The 24,144-nt window shown below is 43.3% G+C and overlaps 1 protein-coding gene across 1 annotated transcript in view; it reads right to left on the reverse strand.

The window, feature by feature from the left end:
* Positions 1-24,144, reverse strand: part of Dcdc2c (doublecortin domain containing 2C) — a 118,066-nt gene that overhangs the window by 50,365 nt on the left and 43,557 nt on the right. The gene's annotated exons all lie outside the window — the stretch shown is intronic.

A 24,144-nucleotide genomic window follows, 5' to 3' on the forward strand; every position in this document is an offset into this window, starting at 1 on the left:
GCAGGAAACTTGACATCTCGGATGATTCTGTGCATGAGCTCTGGCTACCTTACAGTTCGGTGATGCAGGAAATAGTCTTGGGCTGAGTATCTTCCCTCTCTGCCTCAGATTCCTCATCTGTAAACTATCAAATGCCTCTAAAGGGTTTTTACTGTCCCTGAACATGGCCCCAAGCGTAATAGCATTTAATACTGTCCTATATTATTTCCCGACTCTTAGTAGTCACTATGTTACAGCAGAAAGTCAGACTGTGGACACTTCTAGGACACTGGTTTTCAACAACAATGCAAACCTGGCATGGTGACACAGGTCTGTGATCCCGGCACTTAGAAGCTGGAGGCAAGAGGATTAGGAGCCAAAAAGGCCAGCCTAGGTTACATTAGACCCCATCAAATAAACTACAAATTAGACCAACAAATAAACTACAAATGCAAAAAGCATGGTAAGCAATAAAATTATGAAAAATTAGGAACGGTATATATAATTTAGTGATATTACTGTGATAGTTTTATGGTAGAGAAAGGAAATGTTAGGTGGGAAGTTAGACCCTTTCCTTATGATGTGTTTTCTGCCTAGTCTAACCATTTTTCAAAAGGCAGTCGTAGCCTACTGTACACTAGCCGTTCACAGTACGCTCTTACACACATTCTCACGAAGCAGCTGAGTATTTACAGGGTGTACACATTTCTATTTCTTCAACATCTACATCACATACCTTTTCTCTTTCTCTGGTGTCTTAAGGGAAACCTTTTCTTAAAAGACATTCCTGAATGGTCTCCCTGAAATAGAAACCAGTCATGTTAGCAGCTGATACTTCGTCCCCTGTCCATAAGCAAGAAGTCCTCAGGACTGGATTATTCAGCTACTGCAGAAACCTGATCCACCAAGGCATTGTCCACCAACTGTCAGTCCACAGAAGAGATCCAAGATGACCTACCAAGACCCAGGAACCAGCGCCAGGAGGTCACTGCCTCTGCCATAATTCTACCTACGCCTCAACTTCCAGACTGAGGCATAAGAAGCCTGTGAGATCACTGCCATCTGTGTGATCTCTAGGGTCCTGACTGCTGGACTCTGAGAGAGAATTGACCACCTTGATAGGGACCAGAATGCAGGCACTCAACCCATAGCTAGACCCAACCGGTCACTCTAAGCTTTCCACCACCAATATGTCCTCCAAGCATGTTCTACATCAAAATCTCCCTGCTTCAGCTTGGAAGCTACAAAACTGGAGGGTCCTGCCCTACCGTAAGTAAACAGAGAGGTTCACAAAGTTTAACTTAAACCCATCAGAGAGCTGATATCATAAGTGAAGATGGATCCAGTCCTGCAGATACATGACTGAAGCCTGGTTTCTCAGAGACAGGCCCAGGGAGATGGCAATAACACACAATGGGGTCATCAGAGGCTTTCTGCTATGAGTATTCATGAGATGCAGGCAAACACAAGGTGAGTTCAGAGAATCTGGGGGAGCAAGGAGAGAACATGCCTTATGCAGGGCAATCTCCCACATGCCTTGCCCAGGTTCTCCCCTACATACTTCACTTGGTGCTCCCAGAGGATAGAAAAGTCTCCACTATAGTACAAGGTACTGTTGCAGGAATCTTCTTCATTAAGAGCAGGACAGCAAAGCCAGCCACCCTCCAGTCACTAGGGTTGGAGAAGGAAACAGAACAAAGCCCTTTCTCCCCTCTGGGACAGGAATGAGGAGAAGGTCTGTGCTCAGACCATGGCATATCCCAAGCTTCTAGGAAAAGGCAGGACAACTGGGAAATTCTACCTCTAGACTCAGGAACCAACCCTTGTGGACATGAAGCTGAAATAATAAAGAATGCATCACCTACAACCAACAGATTACTAAACATCGGTGACAGCTAACAGGGATCTACAGCAGGGGTAGGGCTAATGCCAGAACACTAGAGCTGAAGATGAGCCAAGAAATCTCCCTAAAAACCAGGCATGCACTCAGCACAAGGTAATAGCTTAGTAACCATGGCAACAACAGCACTGAACTAAGCCCCTGTCTGGGCTGATTCAAGGCCCTTCTCTGGGCCTAATGGAAGAGGAGTGACTGTCCTAGCAGAGGTACTATCAGCCTCCGTCTGTAGAGCCTGTGTGTGTCAAGTCTAGCCCTACATCTGCTTTTGCACATAAAGATTTCTTAGGCTACAAGTAGGCAGCATTCAAGCTCATGTATTATCTGCATCTGTATCTGCCATGCCTACAATGCTTAAATATTTATTGTCAGACATTTCACACACACAAAAACGTTTGCCAAGATATACTAAGATTTTAAGCAATATTTCACAAACACAAGAGAAACTACCCACCACAAGGTCAATGGACCCAGACACTGATATGTCCCATATACTGGAACCATCCAAGAATGGACTCTAGATAACACATCAAATTAGCTACCAATGCAGGAACAAGCAGAAGAAGGCCTGTGACCAGTCTGGCCTGCCACCTGTTTGCATACGTGTTCTACCAGAATATACCACAGCATCTCTTCCCACTGCTTGTGGACACTTGGCCCTAACAGCAGAGATGAAGAGTTGAAACAGACTACACAACTCCCAAGATGAAGTATTTGCTCTCCATCTCTTTAAGTAAAATTCCCTACACTCTGCTTTAGTAAAAAAGTAAATGTCATGCATTAATGAATGGGAAATATCACCAAAGAAAATGAGCTATTAGGAAATATCAAATGGAAATGCTAAAAATCATCCGAATGGCAACGGATAATAGACAGGCTCAATTATAAAGTAAAGTCAATAAAAAAAAAAAAAAAAAGATCAGGTACCAAAAGAGAAGTCAATGCTGGACCGACAACTAGAAGAGAAAAGAGGGACAGAGCATCCAAGGGCAGTGGAATGACACCTTACATGGTGTACATGTGTGCAGTTGAAATTCCAGATACAGAAGAACCAGAAAATAGACACAAAGGAAAAGGATGCATAGGAACCAGAATGTCTGAAGAGACTACAGGTAAGAGTTAAGAAATACCGAAATATATCAATCCACAGGGAAGAGAAGTTCTAAGGACAAAGAGAAACACAGAGGATGGAAGAAGAGGAGGAAAGCCCAAATGCTGAGACACATCCTATTTTCAACTGATGAAGAACTGAACATAAAACTGTAAAGGAACCCAGAAGGTCAAGGAACCAAATCCAAAAAGGAAACACAGCAGGATCTGTGCTGCTTTGAAACAGTGGAAATCTAGATGCATTGTTAGAAGTCAGAAAGAAAGGTGTTGTCAACATAAGTCCTCTTATCAGGTGATGATGTCATTCATAAATGAATGCAATGAAAGGCAAGAGAACTGGTGATTCCTGCAAAGCTCGGTATCCCATTTTCAACGATGGTATAACATCTGGGTATCCCAACAAAGAAAACAGAAGATTTGCATGGTGTGAAGACCCCAGCAGAACACAGTTCCCAGCAACCAACCATGCATGTGCTTTGGTGCACAAAAAAATTCTGTTCAGCAGAGACCAAATGTGCCACAAAACAAGTCTTCTTATATGTGAGAAGGTGGGAACAGTGTGACATGTTTGCTTAATACACTAGGATGAGATTAGAATTTGTCAGGAAGAAACCTGGAAAACAGGAACATTTTAAAGCAAACTACTATAGTTTTTAAAGTAGGTCAGAGAAGAGACTGCTGGTAAACAACAGAAATAAATGAAAAGTATAATATAACACAGTGTATGTGATAAGGTTACAGAAGTGCTTGGAGAAAATTCATGGCTTTAAATCTTTAAGAAGGAAGAATGATCTATAATTAATAACTGAAATGGCTACCTTTTAAAACTACAAAAAAAATCCAAACTAAATCCAAAGCATACACAAATAAAATGTTATGAAGGTTAGAGTGGGGAAAAAGTAGAAAAACCAGAGGAAAGAAATCAGTGAAGCCTAAAGTCAGTCCTTTGAAGGGTCAGAAAAAGACCTTTGAGCTATACTGACCAAAAAGAGAGAGAGACCCACAATTTAATAAAATTGGAGACATATACAAAATACCACTGTGGAACACTCAGAATAAAGTGGATTATGAAACAATACAATAAATGACTTTTGCTAACAAATTAAATGCACTATATAAAAATGAATAAATTCCAATAAGAACACGATTGAAACCGACCCAAGAATAAATAGAAAATAACAAACTAGAACAAGAGAGTGATTTAGTAATCACCCCACCTTAAAAAAAAAAAAAAAACCCTTCACCCAAGTCTCTTCATGGATAAACTCTACCAAACCCATAAACACAAACCAACACACCGTGGAATAAGTATACAAACTGTAGTAAAATAATTGCTGTTGCAAGCCTTGGAAACTCATCCAAAGTCTTGAAAACCTCACTGTTTCAGGATTCAGACCAACAGACAAAAGTCTAATTTTTTCTACACACTAGCAATAAACAATTAGGCACCAACATTTTGGATGCTGCACTCAGTAACACCTAAAACAGAAGACTGCATAAATCCCACAAACTATGTCTAAAATTGGTCTGCTAAAGAGCACAAGCATTTACTTAAGCATTCATCTACAGCTGGGCAGTGGTGGCTCAGGCCTTTAATTCCAGAACTCGGGAGGGAAAGGTAGGCAGATCTCTGTGAGTTCGAAGCCAGCCTGGTCTACAGAGCATGTTCTAAACAAGCCAACGCTACACAGAGAGACCCTGTCTTGAAAACAAAGAAAGAAGGAAATAAAAAGAAAAAAGAAAAAAGTTCAAAGATCTAAATGGTGGAAAGATAGACATTATTTATTATTCATCATATCCAATATTATTAATGTCTAAAATCTCCTGAAACTGATCTACAGATTTTTGTTTTCCCAGCTAGAATTCCCATAGAAATCAATAAGCCAAATTTAATACTTAGTTGGAAAGGCCGAATATCCTGGATGGAAAAAAAAATAAAACTTGCTTGAAGTAAAAACAAAATCAGAGGTCTCGCTTCGCCATCTGTAACAGACAGGAGAGCTGGCCCTGGGGTCATGAAAGCAGTAGAACTGGCCATAGTCCTCACAGGATGTAACACCCTGGAGAGCGCCAGGGCCCTGCACCTTGCCTGGACAGCAGGGTAGCCCTGCTTGCAGGGGTTACTAATGAGCCAGCCCATGGGCATTAGAGCGGGAAAGCCTGCAGGCTGACCAGCTCAGATACCTCTTAGGCTTTGAATTGACCCAGCCCAACATCAATCTCATTGATGAACTGCTGGAGCGCATGAAGGGGCCCGTCCTACAGATATAAACTTCAGGATCTCCAAGACATGGGGAAAGAACTGGATATGTGAGAGGAGTCCCAGTGAGGTTCCAGTACTGACTGAGTAGCAGAAGCCAGGGGCCTCATTACCAGACCAACAAGTCATTGCAATGAACATTTGCAAACAAAGAAGTGTGGACAAAAGGGTGTGCTGTGGGACACACTGTGACACACTATCCACAAAGAGATTTTTTCTCTCTCTGTGTGTGACAGATTTGCAAGGGTGGAAGTCAAGTACAAGGTGGGGGAGATGAGTGGGACTGGGGTACCCAGTGTGAAATTCACAAAAAACTTTTTAAAAAGTTTTAAAAAGAAGGAGAAATATCAAAAGAATAAAAAGTCAGAGGTCTCACATAATCTGATTTCAAAGCCTCAAGATTCAAAATATCTTACTATTGGTGGGAGACTCAGGAAGAGAGACAACCACTAAGGGCCCTGTGAGTTGGGACATGCCCATATCTTGACTAGCTTGACTAGGCTGGCAATTATGTGACCACATATTCTCCAAAATTCCTAAAACTGGATACCAAACCAAGGGAACTTTACTGTCCACAAATGACAGAGTAATTCATAAATTTTTATTGTTATCATTTAAGGGTGCTTTGTACATGTATACATTTGTGATAAGGAGATGTGCCTGCGTGTGTGTTCACATGTGGAGACTAGAGGTCAACTTTAGGTGTCTGTTTCTATCGCTTTCCATCTTGAATTTTGAGACAGGTTATCTTACGGAACCTGGAGCTTGTCTTTTCAACTGTGCTGACTGACTAGCAGGGCCCCGGGATCTGCCTTTTTCTGCCTTTCCCAGGACTGGGATTATAGGCAGGTATCACCATGCCCAGCTTTTCCATGGGTTCTGGGGATCTGAACTCACAGACTTTTTTCCTTTAGATTTGTTTATTTTTATTTTTTTATATGCCTGTATATTTTTTTATATGTCTGTGCTCCGTGTGTGTGACTGGTACCTGCAGTGACCAGAAGTAGGCATTAGATCCCATGAAACTAGAGTTACAATTTCTAGCCACCATGTGAGTACTGAGAATCAAATCCAAGCCCTCTGGAAGAACAATTCCTCTCTACTCCTAAGCCAGCTCTCCAGCCCCTGAACCTAGGCCTCTATACTTATGCAACAAGAGCTTTATCCACTGAGCCATTTCCTCAGCCCCTGACAGTTCAGTTTTTTAAAGGAGACAAAGTCTCAAGGAGAAAATAATGGCACAATAAAATCAATGTGAGGATGGTTATATGCCAGGAATCATAAAACTAAATAATCTCAGTTATTCAAAGCAATTGTGTGGCCCTTGGCAATACCCAAAGTTGAGAGGCACCACAAGAGTTCGGCCCACTGTGCACAGGCAGAAGGTGGCCGCCCACTCCGGCTCTGGGAATATGTACTATCATAGTCTATCTGCTCCAGGTGGCGGGAGACCACTGAGAATCACTGATTACCATGGAAGGAGACACTGGATAAGAGAGAGCTGCCCAGGGGCTGACATCCCAAATCTGATTGCAGAGCCCAGCTAGCTCTTTCCAAGTGCACACAGATATATCCCAAGCTCCTCAAGCCTCAGTAAGACAGAGATACCAGCCCTGCCTCAAGAACGCACAAAGATACACACCAGCTTCTGAGGAGAAAAATCCCCAAGATGTCACACTCTGGAGCTGTGTCCACCTGTCTCTAGCTTGGCAGCTTGTGTGAGCACAAGGCTGTCCCACCACAGCCAGAGTTAGGAAACCAGAAAGCTGTGATGTACAAGGGTCCCCAGCACTCTTCCTCCTCTGAAACAATAACACCTAAAATATTTACCCAGAAAATAAGTGAAATTCAGGAAGGAAGTAAAAATCATGTCATAAAGCCACATACAGAATCTCTGTTTACTCAGGCCTGGCATGGTCCAACCTGAGTCCCAGCCTGCCTCAGATCAAACAGTGTGTTGGAAAAGCGCAAGGGTGGATTCTGGAAGCACACCTGTGAGGTGCAACAGTGAGGAAGTGGAACTACAGAGAGAGAAGCCAAGGCATGGCTCTGGAAAAGAGGAGGTGGCGCTGCATTTCAGGTTGGGGCTACCCCAGGAGAAGACAGTCTTTACCCCTTATCCTCTAAAATACCCCAGCAACACAGGCACAGCAGACACTAATGAGTGTCAGGGTGGCTAGGTCATTAAGAAATGAGCTATGAAAGACAGAGAAATGTGCTGTGCCCACAGAGGCACCAGGCAACAAGAATAATCACTTTCACAAAACTCCAGCACACTGAAATATCCATGAGCCATTATTTGTGTTTCAATGAGCATGTTCCTGCTAATGCTGCCAGGCTTGGCATGAGGCATCACTGACTACAAGTTCTAAATAAGCAGTACATTTCTCTCCACACGCCCTTTCTCTCTCTCTCTCTCTCTCTCTCTCTCTCTCTCTCCTCTACCTCCAAAGTTAAACATCAAAAGTTTGTTTGCAGTAAACCTAGTCACTTCCTTTAAACTGTCATAAAGTATATTTGTGAAGGTTCCAAGGAATCACTGTGGCAGGAAGCCAGGTACAAGATGGCATGTTTGATCTTGCAATGTTTCCAGAGTCACCACTCTAGTGAGCACTAAGCTTGAAATAATACACAGGCCTTGTTGAAACAGACATGGGAAGGAAATGTCACTCAGTTCAACAGAAGGTGCCTTTCCCTCATGAAAGGCTGTAGAATGGCACGGGCTATGAATGAGAGTTTGCTGGTCAGTGTCCACAAAACATTCCCAGGGAATCTGATGATGAGCTAGTCTCAGAAATGCTCCCTGGATATAGTCATTTTGAGACAAACTACTCTGGAGTATCAGAGACAGAGCCATACCTCTGTCCATGGCAGATATACCATGTCTATACTGCTTACATTTAAAAATGAAGAGTGTTAGCCAGGTGCACTGGTACATACCTGTAATCCCAGCACTCAGGGAGGCAGAGGCAGGTGGATCTCTGAGTTCGAGGCCAGCCTCATCTACAAAGTGAGTCCAGGATAGCCAAGGCTACACAGAGAAACAGTAGATGCAGTAGAGTCAGATTAAGGTGAAAGGGTAGACAGAATGCAGCTCACTTGGATCAGGGAGAAAGGTCAAGCCTAGCGTGTTACCCAAAAGAGGCAAAAGCAGTTTCTGGGACAAGCATAAGGGGTGTCCCTCTGGAATTCTTTTACTTGCAAGGGTGAGGGGCTGAGACAGGCGAAGCTGTGCTAGAATTCAGTAGCTCATGCTGCCACTTCTAGGAAGGTACACGGTGGCCTTCAAGACCATGCAGCTGGTGACAAGGAAGGCTCTAAAGGAGAAAGGTGTTTCTAGGGCATGAAAATGTGCCTGGCAGATGGGCCAGTGTGCACACACTGGAAGGAAAGAGCCACCCACCATCAAGAGGAACTGTGGGCTGAGACACCTCGAGCCTCACACAGAAGCCAGAGTAGAAGTCAACAAGACTTCAACAAGGAGCCAGCTGGACCATGAGCCACCTAAGACTAGCACTATGTGGAAGCTACTCTCTGGAGCACATGATCCTTTTGTTCCAAGTGTAATTGAATCACTGCCATTTCCAAGTGAGGTTTTAGACTCCTGGAAATGATCTCTGACCTGAAAACTCCAAGACTTTCTGTTGAATAGTAAATAACAGTGCTCAGTGAGTGTTTCCTAGGTACTCAGTGCAAGGAATCCTTCGCCTCTCCCACGAGGTCTTATCGCCAGTATGGTGGAAGTGAGAGAGCCTAGGCTAAGGAGCACTCCAAGAGCCCTGTGCTCCAGTGCAGCCCTGCAAAACCTTCATCAGGACCTGTTCATCCATACACAGAAGCCCAACAACCTCTTACTCCTACCATCACCACAAATGTCATTACTTAGAGTGGCCCACGGCTCCCTAGGAGTTCACAGAACCACATAGGGCATCGAGCAGGTCAGGCCCTGTTCAGCTGACGGTGCTTCCTTGAGCTGACAGTGGAACGCAGGGAGAGACCCGTTAGCATCAGAACAGACCAAGCCAAGGCTCCAAACTGCACACAGTTCCCACAGGGTCCTTACTGCTGTGCACAAGCCACTTGGGAAATGAAACTGTTATTTTCATTACATAGTGGCCTCCAATCCTTCCCTTGCTCTTAGCGCTCTATGTAAGGAAAGGAAAAACCCATGCCAAGCAGTTCTGCTATGTGTCCACTAGTGTCAACCCAGGGAAAAGCAAACAAGGCAACCACGTAGCTCGTGGGATGGTGTGCTAACTGAAAAGCATGAATAGAAAGCTCTGCCTATCCACTGGAGTACTTGGCAGGCATTCTCTCTAACAAATTGAGACTGCACTGTCAATGAAAACAACTGACAGTGTTTGCACGCAATAATGAAATTTGAGTGTTCAAAACAGAAAGGAAGTTTTCTAACATTCGTGCGTGTTTGACATCTCTCTCAAAGCTAAAAGTCTTTTCTCCAGATATTGGCAGAAATACTAATGTGCGTGACTTTTCAATATTGCATAATTAATGTGTTAGCATCTGCACGACTCACTGAACCAGTGTTTTCCGAATGACCAATACACTGTGGTACAGAATCCTACATAAGTAATAATCCACTCAAACCATAACATTTAATAATGGATTTCAGTGATAGAAAGTTTACGGGTGTGGCCTCCGGTTCACACTGCAGCTAACCTTGAAAAGACCGCTGTGTATCAAGTCTGTGCTACCTAAAAGGTTATTTAAGCACTTCGCTGTCTCCCAAGGACAGACCTATATGAGGCTGGATGCTGGTAGGCTATTTTAGTTGACTGACATAGATGGACATGAGAAACTGCTGCCTTCCGTGAACCAAAGACACTTGTCAAAAATGGAAGACAGTATCCATGCTCTTACTGATCCTTCTTTGGAGGGAACAGAACTGTTTTTCATTAAAACTATGACAACTGTAGTAAATGGATGGTAGTTAATTGGATATGAATCAGTAGCTATATTACGTTAAAGTCCTCAGGTTCTGGATTGCTGTTTCTGTGCTGCACTGCGCTCTGCTGCACTGTGGTGCATTGTGATGTAATGTTTTGCATTGGGTTGGGGGTTTTGCTGCTGAGGTTTGAACCCACGGCTGCTCAGAGGCCAGGCAAGTGTTTTAATACAAAATTGCATAGCATTCTTAAAATTTTTATTTTAAGGTAAGATTTTCGTTTCCTGATCCTCCTGCCTCAGCCTTCTGAATAGCTGGACTTCTCAGTTTTAATTCCTAATATGGTAGCTACTGAAAGACACAACTCACCCACGCTGTGCGAATCCTCAGTGGTGTTTATAAGGACAAGGGGTCCTGATGGTAATGTCTGAGGAGAGCTGCTTGAAAGTGTTTAACATGGAGGCAAGGACAGTAGCTCAGTAAATTACTTGCTGCGTAAGTGTAAGGGCCTGAGTTCCACACCCACAACCACAGAAAAAGCCAAGCATGGTGCACACTTGTAATCCCAATGCTGGAAGGGAAGAAAAAGGCAATTTCCCAGGGCTCTATGATGCCTAAACCAATAGTTCAATCTAACTACTTCACAGATTCTAAGCTAATGCAAGGCACTGTCTCAGAATTTTCTCCTTTTCCTCTAAACCCCTCTCACACAGGCTGGCCAGCCTCCCCACGGCATGTCCCCACCTGTGTGGCATGTCCTTTGATTCTCAGAAGCTCCATGACAGGCAAGTCAAGTGACCAAACCCACAGATGACTATTTCCTTGTGTATCTGAACCTGGCATAGGATCTGGTTCCCCCAGATGAGCCCGTAGCATACACTAGAAAGTTGGAATTGTCTTAAGATATTCCAATTGTACGAGAATTTTACTAAGAGGTGTGGCATTGGAGTGTTTTAATTAGCGAAGAGATATTTCCATTGGGGATTCTGGCTCAAGAGTTTTGCTGGTTGGTTTATTGGTTGGTTAGTTTGGTATATTGGTTCCTTGGTTGGTTGTTCTGATTTGGTTTTAATTATAAGAGAGAATTTGTTAGATTGGCTTATATAAAAAAGGTCCCTTAGTCCCACAGTGGCGATAGGCCTGAGAGCTAAAGAAACCTGTAGCTGTTTAGTCTAAGAAGGTGAATCTCAGAATATGAAGAACCAATTATGTATCCTCAGCCCTGAAGGCCTGGGAATCCCTAGAAAGTAATGAGATTTGATAGGCTGGGGTCAGATGATAGGGAAGGAGGACATCCCCTTTCTGAGAAATAAGGGAGGGGAATGGGGGAAAGAGGGAGGGAGGATAGGACTGGGAGGAGATGAGGGAGGCAGCTATAATCAGGATGTACAGTGAATAAATTATAAAAATAAATTTAAGTTAAAAAAAGAAAAGAAAAGAAAAACCTTGTAGAAAGGAGAAAAAGAGGCTCCTGCACAACCTTGTTTGTCACTCAAAGGGCCCTTGGCCTTCCAGCATCTTTCCTCTTCTCCTTCCTCTAAACTACTCATGAGAAAAAGGTATTTTCCTTCAAAACTGGCTGTCAATTTAGGATAGCTAAATTATAAATGTCCGTAAAGGTAGTTCCCCATGGGGTAATGCAGACAGTCAATCAAAACCTCTCATTAAGCCTTCCCCAGAATGAATGAGGGAAGTGTTACCTCTGTGTCCAAAAACTGTATTTATGACCTCACCTAAGCCACACAAACCTAAACCACAGCCCATTCCATGCATTACAAGAACATCATAAGTGGACCAAGTATATTCTTCTAATGTAAGTGGATTCATACATTTTAGTTAGAGAAAGTGTCTAAGTCAGTAGAAAGCAAAGTAAGTACAAGTTACTGTTTCCTGGCATACGGTGCACTGGTTGTGCTGAGTGGCTACATTCTAATAAGAACCTGTCACTCTGAGTCAGAAGTATGATACAATGAGCATACATCCAGACAGGAAGACAGTGTGATGCTACAGATGAGTAGATGCAGAGGGGACCACTTCCATCTTCTGTCTCCCACTCCTGCTACTCAAGCAAACCAAGCCAGTTATGAGATTCTACATGATACTTCAACCTGCTCACATTCTCTGAGAGGTACTAAGGCTACACTTTGAAAGTTTGCTCACCTCAAGATCCCAACCCTGTTCTATGTCCCAGTAGATAGCCTGGAGTGAATAAGAATTCTATTCATCAACTTAGAATCAACTTTCTGTAACCAATCATTCTGATGATGAGAAAAAAAAATGCAAAGGCAATTGATGAGTGGGTGTCTACCTGAGCACTGGGCTCAGTCTTATCTCCTTTACTTTTCCAATGTCAGGGTCAGCAAACAAATGGGGAATGAGCCAGGAGCAGCCTGCCCTAAAAGCATTGTCTCCACCAGCCCTCAGCCAAGAGGTAATGGCTTGGAGAGAAAGATGGCTCTAAGAATAGCAAAGGATGAGCCCTTGGCCAGAGCTGGGGAGAGAGCCACTGGTCCAGCCATGGGATACAAATATCTACAAGGCTATAAGTACACTAACCCCCTCGGGCTCCCCTGGTGCTAGGATGGGGTTTGGGTGGGAGGGAAACCTGGTTCCACTGAGTATTAGAAGACAGGATGAGAATTTAAGTCCTCAGCTAGAAACCAGGCACAAAGCACAGAGCTTCAAGGTGACAACTGAGGTGGTGAGAACTGAGGTACAGCCAGAGGTCTTCCACCAGCTGCTTCTCTGCTCCAGACCAGACACGCTGCATCCATTTTCTCTTGGACCTACCTCATTGGGATTTCTAAAAAATTTCCATAGAGCTCACCACGGGACAGATGATTCTAAGACATCAGCCTCACCCCTCAGCTTTGCTACTGAGCACAGCATAACACATGATCGAGACAGTGGTGGGAGTACGGGTGATGAAGCATTCTCTTCAGGTGAAGATGAAAAGCCTACCCTCTAACTTTAACGTCCGAGTAGATCTCCTCAGTACAGAGGAATCTACATTTTTTTTCTAGAACACATGTTTCTCTAAAAGTCTCACCACTTAATATTTAATTCATCATCATCCCACTTAGCATTATTGATGACTTACACTTAGCTTTCTAGACAGCATCCATCAATACTGACCCTGTCTCTTAAGGAAGCGATAAAACAGCTAGCTGTAGTGACAGAGTGGCATCAAGATAATGACAAGGGAAAAACAGAAAGGACGGTGTGAAGGTAATGAATTTTAAAATCAATTAGAGACTCCATGCCATGTTCATTTTACCACAAAAACCCTGAGTCAGAAACAATGCTGCATCAGAAAAGGACACTGGCCTTACTGGCACTGCTGGCAGTGTCAATTAAATGAGAGTTCTCAGCTGACTGACAGGCAAAGCGTACAACTGCTGGGGACTTGTACACACATTTTCTTTGCTCCAGTAAGATGACTAAGTGATATTTGCAACAGTAGCTGCAGAGGAAGGAACTTGCCAAATGTTCTTATTGATTAAAATACATTATATCGTTTAAATATGATTCATGTTGATGGGTATAAACCATGAGGACTGTATCTAAATCACTCACTATATCCAACTGGTTGTGTGTGTGTGTGTGTATGTGTGTGTGTGTGTGTGTGTGTGTGTGTATGTGTGTGTGTGTATCTATGCATGGTGACTAAAGAGGTAAGAAGAGGTGAGCTCAGGTCTCTGCAGCAGCAAGCACTCAGCTGCTGAGCCATTCCCTCCAGCCCCTTTACCACAGCTTTTATTTTAATTTGTTTTTGTCACTGCAACAAAGACTTAGAGTCAAGTCGTACCTCTGAAGATTCCCAGGTGCCAACAGATGGGAAGCTACCAAAGAAACTAAAGCCCTCTGACTCTGAGTCCTAAGCCCTAGATTCTCCTGTTTTTATTATCAAAGCATTCAACAAAGCTGTTGAAACTCCCAGCACTCGGGAGGCAGAGGCAGGCACATCTCTGTGAGTTTGAGGCCAGCCTGGACAACAAAGAGAGTCCAGGACAGCCAAGGCTACACAGAGAAACCCTGTCTTGAAAAAACAAAAACCAAAACAAACAAACAAAAAGCTGTTGAAACTCACACATACAAAAAAAAAAAAAAAAAAAAACAACATTATGGCAATGTCGAGAGTGCAATAGTGCTAAGATTGAAATGGTGGGAATCAGATTCAGAGTGTTGAGACCACACATTTCCCCAAAGACATTGTGCTTGGGACAAAGACAAAGGATGAGAAAATGCTTGAACATCAGTCTAGAGAAGTAAACTTAATTCAGGTGAATGTGAGAACTGACAAAGCAAGGCATTTCTTCAGGATAAGTGTGGGAAACAGAACTCCCTTCAAAGAATTTGGGAAATCTGGATGTAAAAGGACAGGTGACTTTCCATGAGAATCTGCACACAGCCACATGGCAGAGCCTGCAGTGCCCCGGTGACACGCCTGTCCCACCGCTCTCCTGGCACTGTTTCTCGACTTCAATAGCCCAGTAGATCTTTCTCAGGCTGGAAGATTAGGTTATGAACTTGCCAAACCACGCTAGCCGCTTACTGCAGAGAAGAGGCAACCCGTGTCTCTGAGGAACAGTTTCTTCAAACCCTGATGAGTAACCCCACCACTCAACACACCACTGCCAAACCAGACCAGAGAAGATCCTCCGCTTACCCTACATCCTCAACATTTCATTTTTTTACATCGAGTTTTCAAACACAAGCAGCAATTGCGTGGTCATGTTTTAAGTTTACAAGGGCATATTTAAGTGTACTAAAGGACGTATTTGATAAGAGCCATATACCCACATATTGCTTGGTGATTTTCCACACTTTTTTCTGGATACACAAAAATACAGATGCTTAAAGGGAAAAAAAAAAAAAAAAAAAAAAAAAAAAACTTGCTATTCCCGAAAACTGACACTACCCTGAACATGATGTTTAAATAGCTTTGGCATTAGCCTAAGTATATGTGTTTGAAGAGGCTTAGCATGGCCATCAAACTTATAAAAATGTGTCTCTAGAAGAAGTTACTGTAGGCGCTAAAAATCTCATGCTGGGTATTCTTTCAACTACAAAATCTTATTTTAATCATAATCATTTATAGCTGATCTTAAAGACTCTTGAGAACATGCACTTCTCAATCATAAAAAAAAAAGAACATGCACAATTATCTTTCAGTATCCTCTGTTCTTTATACCTGAACTCGTCACTATGGCAACCATGGATACTCAGCAGAAAGAACCCAGTAGTCATATTATATGATAAAAACAAAACCCTCCAGTGTTTGACAGTATGGTCTAGAAAGTTCTTATGGGACAAACACAGGAAAAGATGGAAGTAGCATGATCTAGCATCTAGACTTGTGATAAGGAACTTCATCTTCTGTTTTCAAATCTTTTTTCTTTTCAACTTTATAGGTTTCTCTCTTGGTTTTAATTGTAACTACAACAGTATTCAGTACAAAAACTGAAACGGACCCCTTTCAATCTTCATCTTAAATGGCAGAACAGATGACACCGTGGAACAACACTCGGATGGAGCCCTGGGAGAGCTCCGCAGGCACAGCATCTGCTGTGAGTCTTGTCAGTGCTGCTGACACTTCTGATATGAATTGAGCCTCATAGCAAGCCTAAACCCACCTCAAACTAGTAAGAACATTCCAAAATAAATCTGGAATGCAATTCTAAACAGTGAAAAACCTCAATATTAATTCACACAATTAGGGACTGATGTCTTCTTCGGTTTCTCAATTTTTTTTTTTTTTTTTTTGTTGGGGCTGGGAGGAATCTTTTGTTTGTTTGTTTGTTTGGTTGGTTGGTTGGTTGGTTGGGGTTTTTTGTTGCTGTTGTTGTTTGCTGTTGAGGCAGCATCTTCACTATGCAACCCCATTCTGGCATGAATCCTCCCTGCCTCAGCCTCCCAAGTGCTAGTAATAGAGGCATGTACCTCCAGGTTCAGCCCACATTTGGTAAAATAAACATTTGGAATAATTTTTTTTTAAATACTGCATTAAAAAAAAAAGTAAAAGAAAATGGAAGCCAACCTTGAAGGACACGCAGAAGCATGAAGAGCTTCTACGAGGGATCTGGTGCTGGACATTTGACCCCTCGCTTTCCTTGTCTGTTTTTCCTCCTAGTGGTCCTGTGGCATGTATCAGTTATTCATGATCTGCCACCATTAGGAAGTGAGGACTGGCTTCATTACTTGGGAGTTATCCCAGTTTTACAGCTAGAAGAACTAAAGCTCAAAACAGTAGAACTACCCACACTGAAAGCTGCCCGAAATCTGAACTCTTTGAGAGTGTTTTTTGTTATGTTTTTTGAGACAGGGTCTCACGCTGTACCTCTCTGGTTGTCCTGGAACTCAGTATGAACACCAAGCTGTCCTTGAACTCATTGAGATCCACCTGTCTCTGCCCACTGGATGCTGAATCTTTTAATTACATCATTTGGGGCATTTTTTTTTATTAAAAGAGCAAATAACACATGTGCCAGACAAGTGATGAATTTTCCAAAGGCTTGCCTGATACTTAGACCAGATGTCATTTACACTGAGGGGGAATTGCTGGCTGGGTTCATGGTTGTCTTTCCAGCCGTGTCAGAAAGGCAGACCACTATTCCCCCAGGCAGGAGGACAGGCAGCAGAGCTGATGCTCTGATTTCAACTCAGGAGTTAATGACTACCAGCCTGATGTCAAGCAGAGGTGCACAAACACTCATTGTGCAGCTTAACAATGGCTTAAGAGCAATCACACGTCGGCCATCTTAAACAGAGAGGTCACACTTTACAGGACTTTCAAATCTGTGTCTCACTGACCCTTGAGCCTGCAAACATGGAAAGCAGTGATTAAAGTGCAAAGAAAGCAGGGCAAATCACTTCACAATGTTACCTAGAGAAGGGCTAACACGGAAAGCCAGTGCTATCTAGTGTGGCTGTCTGTGTGTTAAAGTCTACAAAGCCAGCACCACCCACCCCAAGATCTGGAGATTCTTCTAGAAACCGATTAATACAAAGAAATCAACAGCACTGAACAAGTATTATGAACACTCTGGGGTTGGATTTTGTTATGATTGGCAATCAAACTTTAAGAAAGGAGAAGGTGAAGCCTGAGGTTTTAAGGTGTGTTCCCATAGCCACCATATGGAACCCACATTTGGCTCTAGGTTGAGCTCCTGTAAGACCCATGATAGATTTGTTTACATAACTGACCTTTCACATGTCCACGCATGTCCCATGTTCTCTATGAAGCGATGAACAGCCCAAGCGAACCGAAGGGTAAGCGGAAAATATTATACATGCTCAACCAAAAATCATCATCCCTCAAATAACAACCATGGTAAGTTAATCCTACTTGACACAAGGCCATTGCTGAACTGAAGGTGAGTGGGGACATTGTCTGGGGCTTCCACACACCCTGGGAAGGCGACACACCCCACATAGCACACGACTGCAGTGAAAAAATTAAATTATGACTACCGCCTAGGAAACCTGAGTGTGCTTCCCCAGGGAAGGTGCCTCCTGAGGCTCTGTCTTCACAGTAGAGCGTCCAGTTGTCTGAAAAGCTATGAGGGTGTTTCTTTACCTCTGACTTTGTTTTCTAACCCTAAGAACCAAGCCAGGATTTCTGACAGGTAAGGAACTTGCATTCCTTAGAAAGCATCTGATAGATGTGAGGGTCCATGGAGCATTCTGTCTTCCACATGGGAAACGCAAAACTAGAGTTTGTTGATACAAACCTTTCTGCTCATATCTTCATAAAGCCCGTCCACCTCCTTTTCCTATTATTAAAAAAAAAAATAGATGGTCATCAAGTATGTGCAAGAAAGGTGCCATAAATAAATCCTTAGCTTCCCTGTCTCCTCTTACTGCCTTAGTTAGGCAGTAACTTAGTTCTTCCTCATCAAAAATACCACGGGCTTTTATGGTAAGTCCCAAGCCCATTTCAGGCTGCTATCCCCTTGCCCTGGTCCTCCTGATTCCTCCTCCCTTTTCCCTCACCATATACTTTTCCCTTTCTAAACACTTTTAATGTACAGCTTGTTAAATGTTTATTGGGTTTGAGTGTGAAATGTTCCCAAAGGCTCATGTTTTGAAGACTTGGTCCCCAGTTGGTAGGGCTGTCTGGAGAGTCCATGGAGTCTTTAGGAGATTATACTGTTAAGCCCAAAATCACCACACAGAGACCACTACTCACATATGCAATTGGTAAGAGTGTTTTATTTTGTGAAAACCTGCATGCAGGGGTCAAACCATTTTACAAAACTGGTGACATGAGACAAAGGCATGCAGGCCTTTTTATAGGAAACTAGGGATATTCTCGCAAGGGTTTAGTAATCTAAAACCTCATTGGTGGGTGCCAGGAAAGTTACAAGGGTCGATCCCTAGTTGGCTTGTGTCCAGGTAGTCAGTAGACTATGTGGCATTCCTGGGCCATGAATGTTTAACCCCAGGATGAGACAAGATATTTTTCCATTCTTGTGATTATCTCCAGGATGTTCCTGGGGTTGGGGATTTTATGGTCTTGTTCCTGGAACTAGTGACAGCACATCTCTGCTTCCTGATATCCTATGTGTTCCCACCACCACAAACTATGCCCTAATGGGCTGAGAGTCTTTGCAACCAGGAGCCACTAACAGCTTTCTTCCTTGTGTTCTTCTACCAGTATATGCTCACTGCCACATGAAGGGAACAGCCTTCTATTCTGTTGCACTTTGGCTTGGTTTTGCATAAGTAATCTCTAAGAACTCTCACCCTTCCCCCATGTCCAGACAACCTACAGTTTTCACAGTCAACTGGTCTTCCATTCATTCTTATGGCAAAATCAAAATTTAGCCAACTCCCATGGGTGAATGCCATATTTGTCTCTACTACTTGTTATTTACTTGTAGATAATTCTTAGTTATCATTTTGATAGCTGGGAAAGATTATGCAGATTTAATCCTAATAAACAGCAAAATTCCCTTTCTGAAAGGCTGGACCAAGGGACTGAAGCCATGGCTGCTCTTACAGAGGACCAGAATTTGGTTCCCAGCACCCATGTCACCACTGTCTGTAATTCCAGCTCCAGAAGACCTGGTGTCCCTCTTCTGCTCTCTTCATGGGCACCGTACTCATGTACACAAACCCATACACAGATATCCACATATAAATAATGTAACTTTTAAAATATAATCTTTAAAAAACTGCACCAGTTTATAGATCAAGCTAAGTACTATGGCTTTTCTGTATCTATATTTGCATAAATGTTGTCAACTGTCTGCAAGGACAATCTATAATAAATTATTAATCTAACTTTATTAAGCACTAGACATCATCAACCTGAGTGGTAGACAGCCCATCACTTCGTCACTCTTCCTTAATTAAGAATGAAATGGGTGGATTAGAACTTAGAGATTTATCATTTCAGTGAGTTTCCTACTTGTTCCATTTGCCTTTTTCTCACTGGACAATCATTATATTCATGACTTAAGGAGCTCTTTTCAATTAAAAAAATGATTTGCATTGCAAGTATTTTCTTCTTTATTTTGGTTGACAATTGACTTCATTAATATTTTCAAAAACAGAAGTCTGGTTTTTCCACTTAGAAAACTATTACGTCTTTGGGGATGATCACCACACACAATAAGAGAATTCTGAGACCAACACCTGCTTTAGCACGCTCTGCCCCTAGCCAGCCCCATGCTGCTGCCTATCTGCTCAAAGGTTACCTGCTGTCTTCCAAGTTCTCCATCAGATTCAAGATCAGTTACCTCTGTGTGCCTGGGAGGGGAAGAGTGCTAAAGATGGAAAGGACATGAATGAAGCCCAGGTTTCTTTGAACGTGTTGGATCAACTGAGACCCTGGCTCAGGTGCACAAATGACCCTAGTAACAGCTAGAGTGACTGGCTGGCAGTGGAATAAATGACTGGAGAGCCATAGAGAAGACACACAAGGAATCCAGAGAGCTGAGGAAAGAAGGCAGAATCTTCAGGGAGCCATGGAAGGTGTGAAGGCTGGACTGACAGAGGACAGGACAGAAGGATAGACAGCTTGTATAGCACAACCCAAGCAAGACGTTATAAAGTCTGCTCTTCGGGAGAGAAAAATCTCATCACCTAAAATTTAAAGTCAGTTCCTGCCTGTGGCACCTCTCAGAGGGGGGGGGGTGTATGCATGTTTGTGTATGTATGTGCATGCATATGCGCTTATACATGTGCACACCAGAGGACATTAGATCAATGTAAGCTGTCTTCTTGAATCTCTCTCAACCTTGCTTTCTAAGACAGGATGTCACCAAACCTGGGGTTCATCCATTGGCTGGGCTGGCTGGCCAGTGTGCCTGAGGAATCTGCCTTCCTCCACACCTCCCCACACACATGCACCACGCTCGCTGAGGACACAGTGCACACTACCATTCTCAGCATCTGTGTGGGTGATAGGCTCTAAACGTAAGTCCTCATGCTTGCTTGCACAGCCGGTACTCCAAGCCTCCAGCCCCTGAAGTTTTTATATGAAATCGCCAAGGTAGGAAAAACTTGAAAAACAATTAAAAGATTGGCAACCCAATGTCAGGAAACCCTTGGAGTCTCGTGGAATTTGGCATTTCCAAGCAGAAGGTTTCTCTACAGCTCCCTGCAGAGCTGACCTGCAGACCTCACTGGAAAGGAGTAGGAAACCCAAGCTACCTCCACAGAGCCCTAACTATGTTGTTTGTGCATACACCATTAAGCCTGCCGATCAGACTGTCTTCTATATTTCTGGAAAGGAAACTGTTGTTTCCAAAAATCTTTACATCTGGTTTTACAAAATTACCAGGTAGGATAGATTTTTAAACTACATCTACATCTACAAATCATTTACAATAAATGGCACTACACAGATCAGGCCATTAGGAGGTGGAGAACAGGGCCAGTGAGACGGCTCAGCTGGTAAAGACGCCTTCTGCCAACCTGACGGTCTGAGTTCTATTCCCAAGGTCTACGTGGTAGAAGGAGAGAACTGACTTCACGCAAGTTGTCCTTGGACATCCCCATGTGCACGATGGTACCCACTAACAAATAAGTACGTAAAAACATAAATAAGTGTAATCTTTAAAGCTGGAGAGTCTTCCAGTGCCCCTGGGTCCAAAGGTATTCACAGTGTAACTAAAGTCCTGTTCTAGGGAGACAATTTGGAACAGGTGAAAGGACAAAGTGTACAGTTCAGTTTTACTACACAGAAGGTCTTTTCTCGTTCATTAACGTTAGTAACCTTCCACTTTGTTGACAGTATTGAGTATGGGTGTTGTCAGGGCTGTTGTGACTGCACACTTTACCTATTCCAGGGTCCTGAGGAGGAAGAACTCTCACATGGAAGCATAGCTATATGTGTATGTGTGTGCGTGCGTGTGTGTGTGTGTGTGTGTGTGTGTGTGTGTGTGTGTGTAATGAACACACTTTCCCACAACTCTTGGGCAGAGGCCTAAGGAGGGCCTCATCCTAAAAATGCATTTAAAAAGTTCCTTCAGGCTGAGGCTGTTAAGGGCTCAGGGCTGATCCTTGGAGCTAGAGGAGCCAGAGGAGAGGGAGTCTGCTTTCAAAATGAGATGAAACTGTCTTTGGAATAGATTTTGTCTAGAAGCCTGAAAGCAAGTAATGCCATGGAATTTGGTGCTTAAAAACTACTGAAATAGCAAATAAGTACATATTTTACCACCAACCCCCCCCCAAAAAAAAGACAATGGAAATTCTGTGATCAAATATCAGATATCATGTCTAAGAAACTTAATACCCTAAAATACCCTCAAACAAATCCTAAACAGACTGATGGATGTGATTAATGTACAAATGACTCATTAAGAGTGGGCATGGAGCTCAGTGGCCTGCTGGTCAGGAAAGCCAGTGGACTGTGGCTTCTCTCTTAGTAGCACTGTTTGCTATTATAATGCACACAAATGCTATATCACTCAGAACCTTCCAAGGCACAGCCAGATGCTTTTAAATTCATGGAGTGTTTCACACCAATAAGGAAAGAGCATGCCAGCCACACTTGGGCCAGGCATGCCAGGAAGCAAAGAGAGAGAGTGTGGACTTGGAAGAACTGAACGCTCTCAGACATAGCACCAGGCAGCTGGTTCTCCCCCATCTATGAGAAATGGGCAGTGAACGCTGACAGCAAATATCTATTCTGAGAAAAAAAGCCAGTAACTGTCTTGGCTGACTGCAGGCAATAAATACTCAGACTTCGGTGTGGTTGAAATCCAGAGTCCCATCCACTGGTTTCAGACTGAAATGGTGACAAGCTGTTTTCTACAGAGTTTTTCCTCTTTTTTTATATCTACCATAAAGGGTTGATGCAAGCCTGAGGTGGGTCATAACGAATGTATGGCCCACAGGGCACTCACAAGTCCTCACAGTGTCCCAGAATGTCCCCTCCTGCCCTGCCCTGCCCTGCTCTGACCTGACCCACATAAAACATCCTAATGCTTGTCAACAGGAGAAAGAGTGGCTGTTCTCTGCCCCTTCCACCCCAACACTTAGGTCTTGGTCCAGCTCTCTGCAGTGACGTTCACACTAAGGGAGATATTTTGAATCATTCTATAAAATTAAATCTGCCATAGGCTAGTACCAGGTTACTAATACATGAAAGCCCTGCTAGGCGGCCTGTATTGACCTCCCTGGTGAATTAGGGTGACAGGGTAAGATTAAGTGCAAAGAACCTGTGCAGAGAGCTTAGAAATGTGTGTGCATCCCTGCAGGAACCCAAAAGCACCACCTCCTGTCTCCTTATGATCCCTGTGGGAACAAGTAGTCCTTCTGCCCCTAACTTTTGATGCTCTGGAGCAACCTCCTTCATTAATATTCCTGTTCCCAGAACAACCTTACTCTGTGACACCTAGAAATTAATCGTTGTTCTTCATTAGAAAGTATTCCTTATTCCACTAGGCACACACAGTAACCCCTTTCACTACAAACCACTCCCAAATCCAAGTACTTCATGGATATAGAAGGAGGAAGGATTCTGCAAAGGTGCCAGTCTCCGACTCCTTCAGATTCCCAAGCTCCTCTAGTATGTATATAAGAACCTAACAAATGTCCTATGGCTCCTTCACCTTCTTTCAAAGGCGAAAGAAAGAAAGAAAGAAAGAAAGAAAGAAAGAAAGAAAGAAAGAAAGAAAGAAAGAAAGAAAGAAAGAAAGAAAGAAAGGAAGGAAGGAAGGAAGGAAGGAAGGAAGGAAGGAAGGAAGGAAGGAAGAACAGGGACACAGGGACCCTGGGGCATCTCTGGCACCCACTCATCGTCCCTGAAGTTCCTTGCAAAGTTTCTTTGCAGCTATAGAGAGCACCATGTCAACACAGTCAGACAGGGTCCCCCTCTCACTGTCCATCTACCTGGACAAATGTCTGAAATGTAAACTATTTTGAAAAACACCTGGAGACAGAACATTGAAAACAGACTGAGACATCCATTTCTTGACGACAAAATCATGATCATGTGTAAGATGTATTTTGTTTCCCCAGTGTGCACATCTTAGGTAGACTAGTCATAAGCTGGGCTCAAGAGACCCTGGAAGAGACAGGAAGAACAAGCAGAGAGCCACAGCCCTGTGAGCTGCACAAACCTGAGCTGCCATCCTTGGGCAGCCACAAACAGCCTGACGTCCCAGCCAGGGGCTGAGGACACAGCACCCACCACTACGTGTGGATGGCTATATCATTACAGGAAGCTACCCTCACAGGGGCTACTGTATGCCCCGCACCCAACCTTCCTGTACCCCAAAACCTGTTGGAGGAATGCTTACATAGTTGTGATGGGAACTGCAGTGAAGAAAAACTAAGACAGGTACAGAGGTGATTAGAATCGCTCATGTGACTTCCTGAAATATACGGTTCTTCCACTCCACTCTGATACGCATTCATCTGTGTTGACATAATGTTCTTGTGGACTGTATGTAGTTTACTCTTGTTCATTCAAATGCTGATTTCTCTACCACACTAGCTGGTTTCCATCTGGACATTGCGTTGTGGTGTTTATTC

The sequence above is a fragment of the Meriones unguiculatus genome, chromosome 1, assembly GCF_030254825.1.
Source record: "Meriones unguiculatus strain TT.TT164.6M chromosome 1, Bangor_MerUng_6.1, whole genome shotgun sequence".
Classification (NCBI taxonomy): Eukaryota; Metazoa; Chordata; class Mammalia; order Rodentia; family Muridae; genus Meriones; species Meriones unguiculatus.